Genomic DNA, 17185 nt, shown 5'->3' on the forward strand with positions numbered 1-17185 from the left:
CTGACTGTGGACAGACTGACAGCAGGACAGGTGTGCAGGTCTCCCCTTGTGCTCAGAGCACTTGCCAGGCTGAGACCCCAAAAAGTCCTTTCTCATAGGAGTGGACCACAGAGAGCACAGGCAACCTTGAGGGGCAGTACGAGGTTTGAGGGACTGAATGGGCAATTGTTCATAAGTGATTCTCCTTGAAACTGCTTGGGCCTGGGACAGACAATCCCTGTGACGATGTCTTTCAGGTGAGTAACAGTCCTGGTTCCCCTTCTGAGACAGTTAATGAAACCTCAGGGCTGGCGCCAGGTCATTGTTCTTCTCTGTGGAATGCTTGTTCTTGGGCAGAGCTGCGAGCATCCCAGCAGTGCCTCCTCAGCTCCATGACCTCCAAGGACCTCTGGAATAACCAGAGTGTCATATTCTGGAGTGGTGTTCCCAGGACTCCTTCTATAGCTTCTAGGAATGTCACATTGACATGTGAAATAGACCTCACATAAGTGAAACGTAAGTTGTGCTCTCTGCTTCTCACCTGGCACAATGCCCCTGTGTGGCAAGCTGCAAATATGCATGAAGCTGGCCTCCTGTTGCTGTGGTGCTGGGCACTTCTCACAAAAACTGCTCTCTACAGAGCTGATTTGTCACACAGTCCATTCCAGCCTGACTCAGGCCAGTGGAATGAGTCACGGTCAGAGTCACACACAGACAGAACCGGGGTCTATTGACATCCTAGCCTGGGACTCCCTTTAACAGGCCCCAAGGGGAGTCTGTCCTGGGATTGTCTTCACGGGAGAGTCTGAAGAGCTGAGGGCTGTCCTGGTGGAGAGACCCACTGTTGAGTGTGACCGAGATCTTCAGTCTCAGGCCAGTTTTTTTTTTTTTAAGCAATTTATTAGTAAGTGATAGTTATACAGGGAGTTTCATTGTGACATTTCCATATATACATACACCCCAGTTTGGTTTGTTTCATCCCCTCCATTATTCTCCGTTCTTAGAATAACTTCAATAGGTTTCAATGTTTTGTTTTCATACATGTGTAGAAAGCACCTCAACCATTACCCTCTTCATTTGCTCTCTCCCTCCCACTAGTGCCCATTAACATGACCTGTTTTATATTTCAGGCCAGTTTTTTAAAACTCAAGGTCAGAAGAACATGTTAACTGACACCAAGGAGCCCCTGGCAAACTGGACCTTGGGGACTCATTGAGCAAATAACCTGGCTTTTCGCTCCTGGGTCTTCACTGAGAATTTGGGGGAAATAGAAGGGTGTGTGGCTTTAAAGAACTTCATAGACACTTCAACCAATCTCAGCATGCAGCTCTCTTCAAATCTTGAGTCAAATGTGATCCTTTGCAATGGGACAGTTCTGAGAAATGCAGTCTTGGGCAATTTCAGTGCTGTACAAACATCATGGAGGGCACCCATACTTGGGCGGTTTTATCACTGTATGCTTTGTGGTGGGCATCCCCACACACCTAGGTGATGCAGTTTGGTGACTGGACAAGGCCTGTCCATGAATGAAGAGGCTTGGTGAACAGATATGTGCAAGGCTGCTGTGTGAGTTACATGGAACCCTGTTAAGTAATAAACATTTTTTATTTTCAGTAAGTACAAGGAGCACGATTAAGAACAACAATAAAAAACTTGGCCACTGATGGCTCACATCTGTAATCCTAAACTACTTGGGAGACTGAGATCTGGAGAATCATGGTTCAAGGTGATGAGGTCACAAGTGCTCCAGAGAGCCCCTCCCCCACATGAGGATGCAGCAAGAAGGTGCTCTGACCCTCAGCAAACCACATGTTGAGGACATCCGTGAATGTGAATGGCCAGGATGTAGCGTACACAGTTATACTTAGGGACCTTCCTGTGGAAGGCAGGGTAGCTGACAATGCCTTTATCACCAGCTCACTAACTCCCTCTATTTGGAGTGACTTCCTCAGTGTACCAAAATGTATTTTAGCTAACACAGCCATACGTTTTAGAAAAAGCACCTGTGCTGGAATGTGTGCCTTCTTGCCATTAGAATGCCTTGGTGGTTGGGATGCATATGCTTGTTTATGATTGGGAAAGACAGGAATGGAGAAGTTAGGTGGGCATATGTCTGGAGGCAGAAATGCAGCATGAAGGTGTGGCCCTTGCTGGAGAAGCTGCTAAAAGTTTCAAGCTGGCAACAGGAGAGTATCAAACGAAGGCAAGACCTTGGGGAGGGTTGTGATACATGCAGTCACAGGTTGAGAGCAGGGAGGTGGAGGGCCCCCATGAAGAATAGCCCCTTAGGAGCAGGAAGAGAGCTCACCACTTGTCAGTTCAGAGTTACACAGACAGATGGATACAGCAAAAGAGGGCTAGACACCTGCCTGGCCCACAGGAGTGTGTGATCCACTGGAGAGAAGAGGCAGCAGCTGGAAGAGGAAGATGCATGACAATGGTAAAATGGGGTTTCTGGACCTGCAGAGGGGGAATGGATCTGCTGCAGGGAGCCAGGTGATATCCTGGCAGGGTCTCAGTACAGCCTGGACAAAGACCCTCTGTGCAATGGGCAGATCAGGCAAATCTTGGGAGCCATTCCAGTCTTTCTCGTCCAGAAAATTCCAAAACTAGAATGGTGGCCAGCAGGACAGGGCAACAGCTTCCTGAGAGGAACAGCTTATTTTTGGCTTTATTCAGGGTTTATAAAGAGAAGGACTTTCTTTCTGAGATTCAGTAAGTCCCTCACCACTGCTTTCAAAGATTAATTTCCTTTTAAAAAGCATGTTTTCTCAACAGAGAGCTGAGAGATAAAAGCAGAAGCCAGCCTGCAGCAAGTTCTGCGGACGCCAGGCTGCATTCCCTCACCTACCCGCCTTCACCGTCCTGTGAACTGAAAGGCCTTGGCTGCTGGAGGAGGCTGTGAGCACAGCTGCACCTCCTGTCTCATCTCCTGGTGTCTTTCACCTCCACAGCCTGTGCTTCCTTCTTCTTCCCTCATCCCCCTCCCTCTTGCTTTTCCATTAGCATTTGTGTCTACGCAGTCACCCATTATCTGAATCCTACTTTAGATAAACAGGAAAAGGGAATCAGGGGTTCTTGTGGAAAGCTCTCTGAACATTCGTCTCAGTGAATGGAAACAAAAGCGCTTGTGTAGGAAACCAAAAATTGCAGAGATTTCTAGAACTGAATATTGAGATATATTTGCAAAGGAATCTTAGATGTGCAGTAGTTAGTAGCTGGGCCCATCCGAAGCACTTTGTGAATAAGCGGAATACACTCTGAGTTTGGTTAGCTGCTGCCTGGAAGTGAGGAGCATCAGGGACTGTACTGAGTCTCACTCTTGCTGTCCTCAGCAGAATCCACCCACCCCCTGCCACCAAGCATCAGCAGAGCTTGCCACAGCCCACTCAGGCCTCTCATCTGAATTACGTCCTTGGAAGGACTGGGCTGACCCTCCCTGTTCATGTGAGGGGGCTCGTGAAGGGTCACTGGGCCCCTGGGTTGTGGCCTGTAGAAGCCTTGCCCATGCTCTGTTTTTGACCCCCTTGTATGTCAGCTTGGCTGTGTCTCTCACCAAGGGGAGAAGCCAGGCTGTGGGTGTGGTGACCACAGGACCAGCCATGGCAGGAGGCCCCATTCCCCACCTCTCCTTAGCATTTACTTCCTGATTCATCTGCCTGTTGCACATCCAAGTCCTGCCTAAGGACAGGGGCCCTGTGCTGACTATGAATCACCATAGAAACATCTCGAGAGGAATCACTTTGAGTCCTGTGGGCCAGCACGTCAGTGAGGCATAAGCTCTTGGCAGTTAGCATCTCAGCTGAGGATCCCAGAGGACTGCAGGTCAAGGAAATCCAGCTGGGCTCTGTCCTTGCTGATAAGGGTGACCCCAGTCCATGCCAACAGGTGGGGGCTGGTGTCAGTCCCATATCCCTCACATCTGGTACCTACAGCTCCTCGTACAATCACACTCCCACTGTCTTCTCCACAATTTGCTGAGCCATGACACCTCTGCACCTCAGAGCTTCTCACTCATTCACTCATTCACAAAACAGATAACCATTGAAGGTCTACTGTGTGCCAGTGCTATACTTGGCAAGGCTACTCACTCAGCAGTGGGGAACAGACAGCAAGTCAGCAGATGTGACAAGTTTGCTCAGAGCTTGGTCAAAGCCTCTTCCAGGGCTGACACACACCTGGGCCAGTGCCTGAGATGGAACCACTCAGTGGATAGCATGAGCAAAGGCCCCAGGGGCTGTGAAGACCTTGGTGAGGTTGATGGTCGGAGATGAAGCTATATGTCAGGTCACGGGGTGCTCATGGCAGAGGGCAAAGGGCAGAATCAGAGTGATGACTGGGCCAGATGGAGAGGGACTGCTGAGGCTCTGAGCTGGAGTTTAGTGTTTATTTTAACCACAGCAAGACAGAAGGATATGGTCTAATTTGCATATTAAAAAGATCACCCAGCTGCTGTGTGAAGAATGCCTTTTAAAAGCACAAAAATAGAACTAAGAAGACCAGTTAGGAGGGTGTTTCAGTAATCCTGGTAAGAGGTAATAACTGTTATTATCCCCATTCCACAGAGGCCAGAGACTTTGATTCATGCAAATGCACACAGCAGGTAGTAATTCTGCTCCACTTTTATTTGCACGGTGATTTCTACTTGAGAAGCCTTTTCGCCTATATCTCGAACTTCAGAACATCTCTGGGATGAATTATTACCCCAATTCTTAGGCTGAAATGAGGCTTCAAGATGTTGGTACCTGACAAGACCGGGAAATGTTGGGTGTCAGGAGCCTGGTTTAACCCTAGGCCTCCTGCCCTGCCTGCAAGCTGCTTCCCAGGTCAGCAGCAGTGGGTACTGAGCACAAGACAATCCCCCAAGGTCTGGCAGCCCATGGCCAAGGGCCTGCGAGGAGCCAAGGGTGTCGGGCTTTGCAGTTGATCCACCAGGGTGTTGGAGAATATAGGAAACAAGATGCTCCTCTTTCCCAGGCACTTAAAATCTACTTGGAAAAACTGGGAGGCCTTCCATAAATAATTTAAGAATGTTCTGCAAATTAAAAGCTGTATCAATGTACAAATAGCTTTAAGAAGAGCCTAGAATCTTTCCTTGTAGCAAATGGGCATGAATTCTATTATGAAGATAGCTTTCTACATGGGCTTTGATGGCCTCCCAGAGAGTTAGTGGCATGCTAACTTGGTTGGCATCAGCCTCCTTATGATGCTGCCATGGAGAAGTCTTTCCCCAAGTACCCCGAGCCACCCATTGCTGTCCAGAGACTCCCCCTAACCCAAGAGAAAAAATAAAACAAAACAAAACCCAAAAATCAAAAAGAAAAACAACTTAGTGTTTAACACAATAGCCATTTTGTTGTCCTTGAAAATTCCGTTACTCACAAATCTGGAAGGACAGACATGAGCTGGCTGGTCTCTGAACCAGGGTGACCAGTGTGTTCAGGCCTTGGCTGAGCTCTCAATTGACCAGGAACTGGAGCCCTCATCCCTCTGACCCCTGTGTGGCTGAAGCTCTAACTGGAGAGCTGCCACGCCTGGATTGAGCCTGGCCTGCTGCTTGGCTCTGTCCACATGATCCCTCCATGGACTGGGGACTCCTTAGCATTGTAGTCTTTAGGAAGTCCTCCCTCCACTGTGCAAGTGAGGGCTCCAACAGGGAGGCCTACGGAGACGGTGGAAGCCACCTGACTTTTATGACCCACTTGGAGGCCCACAGCTGCACCTCTGCCCCAGACAGTGAAGCCCAGTGTCACCAGTCCACCCTCCCCAGTGAGGGCTCCACAGGAAGAACACCAGGTTTGCAGCCACCTTAGAACCACCACCTTCCTTGGCACCTTGAGCAGATCACTGCATGTGAAGAGCTTAAGAAATCAGGAAATGAGATTTGTGCCATTTCTGCTGGGGCCGCAGAAATGTCTTCTAAGATCAAATGCATTTGAGCACAAAGTTGGGCTGTAGCAGGGAGGAGGGCCAAGAAAAAAGAAACAAGCAAGTCTGTGTTCTGATAATGTAGCAGGAGGGAGGGGATGGTATAGCAGAGAGATAAAACTTAAAAAATCTAAACGTGAAGAAGGTCACGTAGCACTGGAAGTGTTACATGAAACCATATATGGGTTAAACCTTGCTTTTTGCTTCTGTAACCTGCTTGCAAGGGTATATAAGGTGAGACCCCTTTGTTCTCGGGGTTCAGGCTTTGGATGTGAATCCACTGAGTTGCTGCCAGCACACTAATAAATATTGCTTCCTGAAGAGCCTTGGTGTCTGTGTCTCTGTTCGAGATTCCTGTAACAGTGCTGCCTTACAATCTATAGAATGCCAACAGTTCAGCCCGTGGGCTGGAACATTGTAGCACTTGTTATTGACTTGTGTGGAGTGTGTGTGCTGCAGAACCTGACCCCTCGGTGCACAGATGAGCTGGCGTACTGAACAAAGGAACGTCGGCAGTTAAGATGTCCAATGGCCAAAGAGGGAACATGTAGATATTTCCTGGAAGGCTCATTATAGTAATTTTTTGAGGGATGCAAGAAACATACTTCCTACAAATGCTGCTGATTATTTTCATTGGGGCAAGCCAGCAGGCCTTACTTATGGAAATACTCAGTGAGAACTAATAGAGTTATATGCTTGAGATGAAAATAAAAAGAGAGTGCTGGAAGAGGAAAAAGAAAAAACCAAAGACAGAGTGCCAGTGAGAAATACCAGGGAAAGTGCGGTTTTGTAGTCTGTGCTCTTAGAAGCTCTGGGCTGCTTTCTTAATGACTCTGGTCACAAGTTCATGATGATTTTAGAGGGTGTGTCAAAGGGGAACAGGTTCTTCTCCATGGACAGACATGTTGCGTGTGATAAAAGAACAATCCAGCTGGTTTGAACCAAGCTTTCCGTTACTTTTGAACAGCTTTTTGAGGCATAATTCACATGCCATGAAATCTACCCACTTACAGTGCAAAAGTCAGTGGTGGTTGGTATATTCAATTGTGGCACCACCAGCACAATCTAAAGTAAATTGCTGCCATCACTCCAAAAAAAAACCCCCATCCCATTAGTGCTCACCCCCTCCGGTGCACTCCAAGTCTTGGTAACCACTTGTTACTGATCTACGTCTTTTCGGGTTTGCCTATTCTGGACCGTTCCTGTAAATGGATATAAAGTAAATCTCTGTGTCTGGCTTCTTTTTTCAGCATGATGTTTTTAAGGTTCGTCCATGTATCAGTACTTCACTCTTTTTCTTAAATTGAGGAATAGTATTCCATTTCATGGATTTACTGCCTTTTGTTTGGATTGTCTTCATTTTTGGTTATTATGAGTAATACTGCTGTGAACATTTGTGTACTAGTTCCACATGGAAATAGGTTTTCATTTCTCTTGCACATATACCCAAGAGTGGAGAGCTGGGCCATGCATGATGCTGTGTGGAATATTTTGAAGATCTCAAAAGTGTTTTCCATAGTTGTGCCATTTTACATTCCTACCAGCCACATAGTGCACATTTCTCCATCATTGCAATACTGTTACTATTTGTCTTTTTGGTGATAGCCACCCTGGTGGAGGTGAAGTTGCATCTCATTGTGGTTTTGATATCACCTGATGATTAGTGATACTGAGTATCTTTTCAAGTGCTTATTGGCCATTCATATATTTTCTTTGGAGTCTTGTCTACTGAAATCCTTCGCCCACTTTTAATTGGATTGCTTGTCTTTTAAAAGTTCTTTATGTGTTCTGGATACAAGTCCTTTATCATATATAGAATTTGTTAATGTTTCCCTCATTCTGTGTGTTATTTTTTTTCCCTTTTTGGTAGTGTTGTTTACAGCATAAAAATTTTTAGTTTCGATAAGGTCCAACTATTTAATTTTTTTCTTTTGTTGTTTGTGCTTTGATGTTATATGAAGAAACTGCTGCTAACTTAAGGTCACAAAGATTCACTGTTTTTTTTTTTCTGAGTTTTATTACTTTAACTTGTGTATTTATATCTATGAGAATTTTGAACTAATTTTTGTGTATGGTGTGAGGTAAAGAGCCAATTTTACTCTTTTATTTGTGACATCCAATTGTCTATCACTATTTGTTGAAAATTTAACTGTTTTCCCCATTCAATTATCTTGGTGCTTTCATATGCTTTCCTTATGTAAATGTAATGTAAATATTCCCCAGATTGTTGTAAGCCTTCATTTAGTTTCCAGAGTTTTGAAGAAATTGATTTTGACTATTTTCCCAGGTTCTGGTTATTTTGTGGGGGAACAGATGCACAGAGCTCCTCAATCTGATGATCTGTAGGTCCTGCCCCTCTTCCATTACTTGGTGGGACCACAGTTATTTGGATGCACTGGAAAAATATGAAGAGCATTTTGGCAACCCCTCCAGTTCACTAGGTATTTGGTGAAAAATGTTCTGAGGCAAATAAGTGCAGAATCTCTCGTCTTACCTTATTCTTGGAGGACACCAGTGCTGTGAGCTTTTCAGCACTGCAGAAGTCCTGCTGTAAAGAACCCATTGATTCTTTTACCAAGAGTTTCCTAAACATATTTGCCTATGTAACTCTTTTATTAAAAATTTATTTAACACTTCTTAATTAGCATTCCTCAGCATCCACTTAAGTCTCCTTAAACTCAAATCTTGGTCTAGATTTTGGGGAGCCCCCTTTTTTTAAATTTTTGGTGGTGGTACTGGGCAGGGCCTCATGCTTGCTAGGCAGGCACTCTACCACTTGAGCCACTCTGCCAGTGAGTGGGTGGGGGTTTTTTGGAACTAATGCTTCAGAATTTGGACACCTAATGAGAGTGGTCAAATTTCCATGAAATATAATTGGAGCACTTTGGCCTATATTTCTGTTTTCTTTATACTTGATCTGATTTCTAATATGAATCAGACAATCTTTTTTCCAGGTTTGGATATGTGAGTCCAGCTAAATTACACATTCCAGCTCTATTGCAAATATTCTATGTGACCCAAGAAAATCATTTGATCTCTGTGGTTTTCTTTCCCTCCACCTAAGAAAGGATACATGAAATAATCTCTACAATAAGGAAGTATAAATTCCTTATGTCTATGAGAATTTTGAACTAATTTTTTGTGTATGGTGTGAGGTAAAGAGCCAATTTTACTCTTTTATTTGTGGACATCCAATTATCTATCACTATTTGTTGAAAATTTAACTCTTGTCTCCATACAATTATCTTGGTGCCCTTGTGGAAAATCAATTGACTATAAATGTTGAGGTTTACTTCTGGACACTCAATTCTATTGGGGTACAATGTGTGAGTTTTGTCCTCCTCTGCCTCCTTGATCAACAAAGGATTCTGAGAATGGCTCAGACACTAGGCAGAGTAAACTAATACTTTTCCATCACTTACACATGAACATATGTGCAAACATGAATGCACAGAATGACTATATGTGCACAGTGCATGTACACACAGGCACACATGTGTATGCACACAGAGGTACACAGGTGTGCACACCAGGTAGAACTCCCGCCCCAAGTTGGGAACCCTGCTGGGGTGCATATGGTTGTAGCATCCCTGAGCAGGTTCTCCTCAAGGGAAGCCTCATGTTTTCATCACAGGGTGGTGGGGACAAGATTCACCCCTCCAAGGGCCATAGCCTATACAGCCTGGACAGCCCTGGCCTGGGAGGCTCTGACAGTATGTGCAGTCTGAAAGTGACCTCTGCACCTTGGTCTGTGGTGAAGAGTCAGGAAGCTGTCCCATTTTGCCTTTGTCCCTCTTCTGGGAACATCACAGTCATGATGAAGACATTGAGTAACCCAATTCCCATAGTCCTTGTGAGTTCCTTGAATTTTGTGATGTGTGACGTCCTCTTGTCAGGCCTGTACAAGGGCAAGCTTCCAGAAAATGACTCTTTTCTGGTTTCTGTCAGCATGGCAGTTGTGACTTCCTGCCATGTGGCCCATAAACCTCAGGGTCTGGGCCAAGTGTGGAGAAAGGGCAAGCGAGAGAGGCCATAAGGAGGGGTGAGTTTTTCTCTCGTAGGCCGGTGAAGTTTAGGAAAGACCTGCCTGCTGTCCTGCCATAGATCCGTATGGGAACCGATTGGCAGGCACATACCCCTAACCCCCACACTTTGTGTGGAAACTGCCCTGCCCAGGTCCCCTCCCCACCACCATCCCCAGCTCCAACTTCTGAGCAGTGGGCTCTGGAGCAGCGCTGAGCTGTCCCATGAGTGGCCTCACACCAGAAGGGAGGAGAGTAGCCACACAGAAGCCACCCCATGATTTATAGGTCTTTTGGGTACCATCACAGCTGTGGGAGTGGAGGAGAAACACACAGGCATATGCAGAAGGCAGGGAGCTCCCAAGTACTCGCTGATCTTGCAAATGCAGTGAGCAAGACTTTGGTGTTGCTGCTGATGAGCAAAGTGTCAAAGTGTCCTCTGCAAGAGCCACATGGGGCCCAGATGCCCTGCAGAGGAGCTGTAAGTCCCTTCCCTCGCTGGTCTGTAACTGTGTCACATCCTGCCTGGGGTGGCTGGAGGACTTTGAAGGCAATGAAAGCTGCAGGGCTGGTACTCCTGGCAGAGAATTTTGGGCCAGTAAGCAGTGCTGGGTCAGGCTCAGCACACAGGAAGACAGGAGGCCTGGACACTGTGGACAGGGCGGGCCTAAGCCTACCACAGTGCTGATGTTCATCAAGATTGGCCAGGTCCTCCTGTGGACCTCCTGACTGGCCCCAGATGCTCATAGGCACCTCCATCTTGTCCTGTCCAGCATCCACGCTGTGGCCTTCCAGCTGGCTGACCTCATCTTTCCATTGCAGTGAGCACCATCTTCCCTCACATCTACTGTCTCCTCTCACTCCAGGGGCTCGGATCCATCTCTCCTCTCCATCGGTACCTCCCCCAGAGGAGCCCTGGCCCAGCATCTCCTGCTTTGCCTCTCATCCCCACAGTTGATCTTGCAAATGTAACTCAGACTGGACAGATAAAATCCTGACTCCTTACTACAGTGTGGAGGCCTTTCCTGCCTTTTGATGCCCATCTTGTCCTGAGCCTATCACTCCCAATACACAGGGCTTCTGTCTGTTCTGAGCACACAAACCTGATCCCGCCACAGGACTTTTGCAGTTGCTTTTTGTTCTGCCTGGATATTTCAAGGCCAGCAGATTATCATTCCCTCCTCAGAGAGGGTTCCTTGACCTCATGGAAAAGGCTGCTCCCTCCTGTACTTGACTCTCTGCCAAAGGACTCCCATTTGGCTCTGCAGCCATTACCATCCACGATTAACCATTTTTGCAGTGTGTGTCTGCCTATCACTGACCTCCCTAACAACAATGAAAGTCCCCTCAGTCTGTCTTGTTGGCCAAGGGGCACAGTGCCTGGTACCATAGACTCTTGGTGATTGAATGAATTAGGAGGATGGCACTGGACAGGCTCCATTTCTGAAGTGGCTTCAGGAGGAATTCCTACTGCGTGGACAATAGCACCCACATCCGGGGACCCAAGGGTCCATGCACAGGCTGAGGAAGGCAGCCCCGGACTAGAACAGAGCCCCGGGGCACCCAGTACAGAGGTACGAGCCTCTCTTACACCAGAGGAATCCATTCTCGCTGTGGGCCAAGGTCACCTTCTGTTTCTCCATTTACTGAGTGTCTCCATGCTGGCAGTTGTCAGATGGTGAGGATGTTTGTAAGCAGAGAAAGGAAGAGCAAGGTGGATACTAGCCACCTTTGACTATTTATTCTGCCTATCTCTCTTTTCTATTAACTTTATAGTACTATGTGTTTCTTTCATAATTTTTTAAGAAGGGAAAGAATATGATCATTGTAAAAATATTATTTTAGTAGATTAGTAATAACAGAGAGGCAGAGAGACTAGTAATACAATTTATTTTCAAGATTCCTTCAGAACTGCCCAGAGCCCATACAAATGGTCTATCTAGCTCAGGGACTGGCAGCCAACAGCCCACTGCTGTTTTGGTAGTTTTATGGGACATGATCTTGGTCATCCTATGATGCATTCAGGCTGCACTGTCAGAGTTGGGACAAAGACCAAGGGGCTTAAAATAGTGGCTATCTGGCCCTTTCCAGGAAAATCTTACACCCTCTGCCTTGGACAGTTTCTGCTCTGTGTTTACTGGGGTGGCCCCAGCCCAACACTGAGGCAGCTGCCACTTCTGTGTGCTTTTCTCCCATTTGGTATCTATCTGTCTGTCTGCTGAAGGTCAGAACCTAGACTCATCCGTAGGTTTTTAACAGTGCTCAGCCCACCTCTGGCCGTTAAGATAGTTTCAATCATAGAAATATTTTGTCCTCCTTGTGTAAGGAGTCTTAGCTGATGTCCTGCCATGCCTCAGTTGGGTGTGATTGCATGGAGGTGGCTACGTCTTATGCAGGGTCCACAGCTGCTTCCTCTGGGCATTGGAGCTGCCTGTCTCAGAACACTCTTGGCCATGCTGGGTGGTGTGAGGTTGACCACAGTCCTTCAGACTGCACAGAGGCCTCTCATGGCCAGGAAGGAGCAGGTGTGGTGAGCAGTAGGAACAAACTAGGGAGGGGTGTTGGATGAGGAGGCTCTGACACAAAGATTTCCATTGTTTAAGAAATGCCATTTGTCCTGGACTTGCTCCTGACACATTGCTGAGTGGACACCATGTGGAGCGTGAGGTGGAAAATGTGAATCCACTTGCAATGGGCAGCAGACAGGAAGGCACAGAACAAGCATCCTGGGTCCCATGTCAGTCTGCCCTGGTCATGTGCATGTTAGGGGTAATTTTCACCACTCTTCACAAGTGACATGAAGGCACCCAGCAGCCAGGAACAGCTCCAGGCTTGCAGAGTTCAGCTAGAGACCTTGCAAATCTACCATGAGAAGCAAGCGTTGGTCAGGGTTGTGACTGCATGTGCACCATGCATGCATGTCAACATGTGTGTGCACACGTGTACCAGTGTGTGTGTGTGTGTGTGAGGGGATGACAGCCCTTATTTTTTGAGAAGAGGTTTTGCCTTTCCCTTCCTTCTTTCCCCACTGAACAGAAGTGGCTGTTTGATTCAAGGCGAGGCTCCACCCCATCTGAATCATTTCCCCGAGAACTAAGGAAGTAGGTCAATGACTCAGAGCAAATGAATTCCTGTGGATGCTGCTGTGTGAGAGACATCTGGGGACATCATATTGCAGCTTAACTGAAGGACCAGACCAGTGGGTGGCCACCTAGGCTGGACCAATTGTAATAGTTTGCTCATTAAGTTTCTGGAAGGAGACATTAGCATGGTCCCTTGTGATCTTGCAACCCTTCAAACAAGCAGGCCAGCATCCAGCAGATCCCCACAATCTGGCTCCTGGGGAGCTGCCAGCCTTTATGAGTAAAGGCTCCACTTTGCCACCGATGTTCACAGTTCTGCCAGCATCAGCACAGGCGCTCCGCTGTCTGCCCAGCAGGACCTGAGACTTCTCCACTCATCACGTTGAAACTCACAGAGCAGGAGGCACAGTGAGATGGGGCTTCCTCTCTATCCTTTGGGGACAGAATCCCATCAGAGGCATGGACACTAGGACCCACACTTCTCCTTTGTGGTCTCCAGGCGGTTTTTTGGCTGAGACCCGGGATGACTTCTATGTGAAGATTCCTGTTCAGAATGAGAAGGCTGAGCCAGGCCTGGCAGCCTGCACTTAGTATGACGATTCTGAAGAGGTGACCACAGACCATGAGAGCAGTGCTGCCTCAAGTAGGGTGGTGCCCAGCACCTGTGGGGATCTCAGCTGAAGTCCACATGCTGCCTGTCCCAGGCAGTGCTGGCACCTGGTCTGCATTTCAACTGCTGCCTCCACACAGGGCCTTGTAGCCTTTCCCTGGCTCTGGTGCCAGCTTCACTCTCCTTCTCAGACCCGTCTTGTGAGCTGTCACTCGCCAGACCCTGACTTGCTTTAAAATTATTTCCACTTCATGTTTATAATGAACCCCACTGGGACAGAAGCTCCCCTAGGTCTGAACAATGGTCAGATGTGGGCTGAGTTTGAGCTCTGAGGCCCTCCAGGCTGCTACCATGCACAGCAAGTTCTGGTCCCCCTGCACCCTGTGAGGCATAGGGGGACCTGTGCAACCTGTGTCTTCTGATCAGCTCCATTGGAGCCATCAGCCACTCACACCCTGATTGTTTTGAACTGAGTGTGTCCACCAAAATTCATGTATCCTGAGCCCTAGAATATGCCTGAACCAGGGTCTCTAAAAGGGTCATTGAGTTAGCCTGAAGTCACTAGGGTAGGCCTGACACATAGTGATGGGTCTTCATAAGAGGAGACGAGGGCACACACATACAGAGGGACGGCCATGGGGGGAAACAGGGCAAGAAGAGAAGCCTCAGCAGGAGCCAGTCCTGCAACACTTCCACTTTGGGCTCTCCTCCACCTTCACCTCTAGCCTCTAGACCGTGAGTCACAAATGTCTGTGGTGTAAGCCCCAGCTGTGGCAACACTGTCCACCCCAACATCCTCTCCACTGCTCATCTTTCAACCTTTCCAGTCTCTTCAGATTCAATTCAAGGGTCATATCCTGCAGGGATTATCTTCTGACTCTGGGTGGGGTTAAGGATTCTGACCACTAACATTTGAGCACCATGTGCACAGTGCTATCCTAGCAGACACCAGCTGCATCTGGCCCTGTTTGGCCTCCTACCTGGACACAGTTCTTGGAGAGCTGGAGTGTCTGTAAGTACTGTGTGATGTGGGTACACCACCTGGCTCATAGTTGAGTGCTGAGTTCCTGTCTGGGTGCATACTGATCCCGAGTTCCCTATGTCCTCTCTATCACAGTTCACGCACAGAGGCATCTCTGCTTAGTGGGATCAGAGGGCAGCCACATTTCCTCCTTCCCCTCCTCTCCGTGCTGCCTCGGGGTACCTGTGCTCTTGTCCCCTCCTCTCCATGCTGCCTCGGAGTACCTGTGCTCTTGTCCCCTCCTCTCCGTGCTGCCTCGGAGTACCTGTGCTCTTGTCCCTCAGGGATGCAAGAGGAGCTGGGTTCCGCCCCAGCCACCCAGCTTCTCTGCCTTGAGCCCCCTGGTGCCCTCTGGGTCCAATGGGCTAGGTTTGGCTGTCCTGAGGACCTAGGGCAGTAGTGCATTGATAGAGGAAGCAGGCCTTCCCCACTGCCTCCTGTCAGCCCAGCTCTGCTTCATAAATGGAGCAGATCACTCCATGGCTAAAATAGATAATTTAAAACAACAGAGAAAAAAGTGTTTTTGATTGAATGGGAAGCACATTACATCATATTATTTTTACAGTGCCAGCAGCATTTTGCTGTTTGGATAATGTTTTGCACAAGTTAATCTTAAAGGGAATCTTAGCCAGTGTGTGCTTGTAAATACCAGGGCCAAACGTCTCCCAACCCAGCCCATAGGTACCTTCTCTGAACAGTGCCTCCTGGCCTGTGCAGTGGGGTGAGATCTGCCCTGCAGGCTGCTCTGTGGAAGTGAGTCCTGCTGGCTACTGCCAGGTGCCAGGTGATGGCTCTCATATGCAAGCCCAGGAACCAGAGCAGAGGCTGCTGCAGGGAGCTGGTGGCAGGGAGACAGAGGTTGGCAGCATTGGGATGGAGGGCACCATCTTCTTGAGGCCCTTGAGTTCAGGGCTTAGAAAAGGAGGCTGATCCTGCAGGCTGTTGGGAATCATCACAGTCTTTCAGTAGGAGCATGACCTGGGCCTGATGCTTCTCTGTGGTGGGTAGGTAGGGAAAAGGGGTCCTCAAAGAACAGAATTGCAACAACTTAAAGATCTTAGTAGGCTTAATTTGTGATTCTAGAATGCAGCAACACAACATTCCACAGAGTAGAATGAGGGTTCTGATGGCCAAGCAGGGAGGTAAGTTTTATAGCAGAATAGGGCTGAAGAAAGCAAAGATAGAGATCAACAAGCAGAGTGGTCATTTCAGATACTTTCTTGCTGTCCTGTCCAGGAGTCAGAAAAATAGAAAACATGGCTGGCATCAGGTTACTTTGGGTTATCTTTTTATGTAAGGATTACACAGGGAACTTCATTGTCTTACCAACAAGAACTGGCCTGTTTGGAAAATTTGGCTGTTACCTCTCATTTCTCCTGTTTCTTGGCAGGTCGGATAACAGCTTACTTTCTGTTTGATGACGTAGAACTGTGGCAGGCATGGCTCCGTTTTGACTTTTATTCTGGTGTGGGGGCTCAGTGCAGAAGCCTGGCCCCAAAGGAGGACTTCGTGTGTGTTTGCTGCGTGACCAGCAGCAAAGAGGTCAGGTGCTGGAGAGGCCTCACTAATCTGCCCCATGGAGACCTTGGGTGAAGGGTGGAGGGTGGAGGAAGGAGCTGTAGGTTGGAAGGATGGTGTAGTATTGGCTGGCACTCTTTGGACCAATTTTTCCACCAAAAACAATTAGAAGATCTGGACAGAATAGAAGACAAAACAAGAATGTGTTTGCAGGAGAGGATATTGGCCAAGGCAGTGAGAACAGACAAGACCACAAAAAAATCCAGGGGCAGGGATCGCAGCATCCAATGTACACCCAGGTACATACCTGCATCAACCGCAGTGGCTCCAGAGCCAAGGGCAGGCGCTGGGCTGAGACACTCTGGAGGCTTGGGTGCACTCTGGATCCAGGGGACAAAGACTGATGCTCAGGATATGTTGATGAGGAGGGCACCCACTTTGTACTCCTAGTTCTTTGGGAGGAAGACAAAAAAGTCCCCAGACTGACTGGGGAAGAAGAAATAACCCTACATATTTAGTCTTTGAACCCACGAATATGGTATGTTCTTCCATTGATGCAGTTTTTAGACTGCCTTTATAGTTTTCTGTGTAGACAGTTGGCATGTCTCTGGCCCCAGATCATGGCAGTGAGGAAGGCAGAGCAGGATGCTGACCCATGAGCACAGTAGCCAGCATTAAACCTGCTCAGTCCCCGAACAGATGGAAGTGATCTTCTCCATCTAACTGAGAAAGGAGAATGACAGTCATTTGAACATCCAAAGACCCTGTACAAAATTTTGGCAAATGGAATTTAGCTCTGGCAATCTATAACAGGCAATCTGTCAAGATCAAGTTGCAAGATTAATTTCATGTTTGAAAATCAATCAAGTTAATTTGATGGAGAAAAATCATATTCTCACCTCAATAGAAGCAAAGTATATTGTAAAACGCAATATTTGCTCTTAATTTTTAAAAAGAAACTCTTAGGCTAGCAATAGAATGGAACTTTATCCAATTAAAAATACAGCAAACATTGTAATAAGTG

Source organism: Castor canadensis, chromosome 15 (genome assembly GCF_047511655.1).
Source record: "Castor canadensis chromosome 15, mCasCan1.hap1v2, whole genome shotgun sequence".
Lineage (NCBI taxonomy): Eukaryota > Metazoa > Chordata > Mammalia > Rodentia > Castoridae > Castor > Castor canadensis.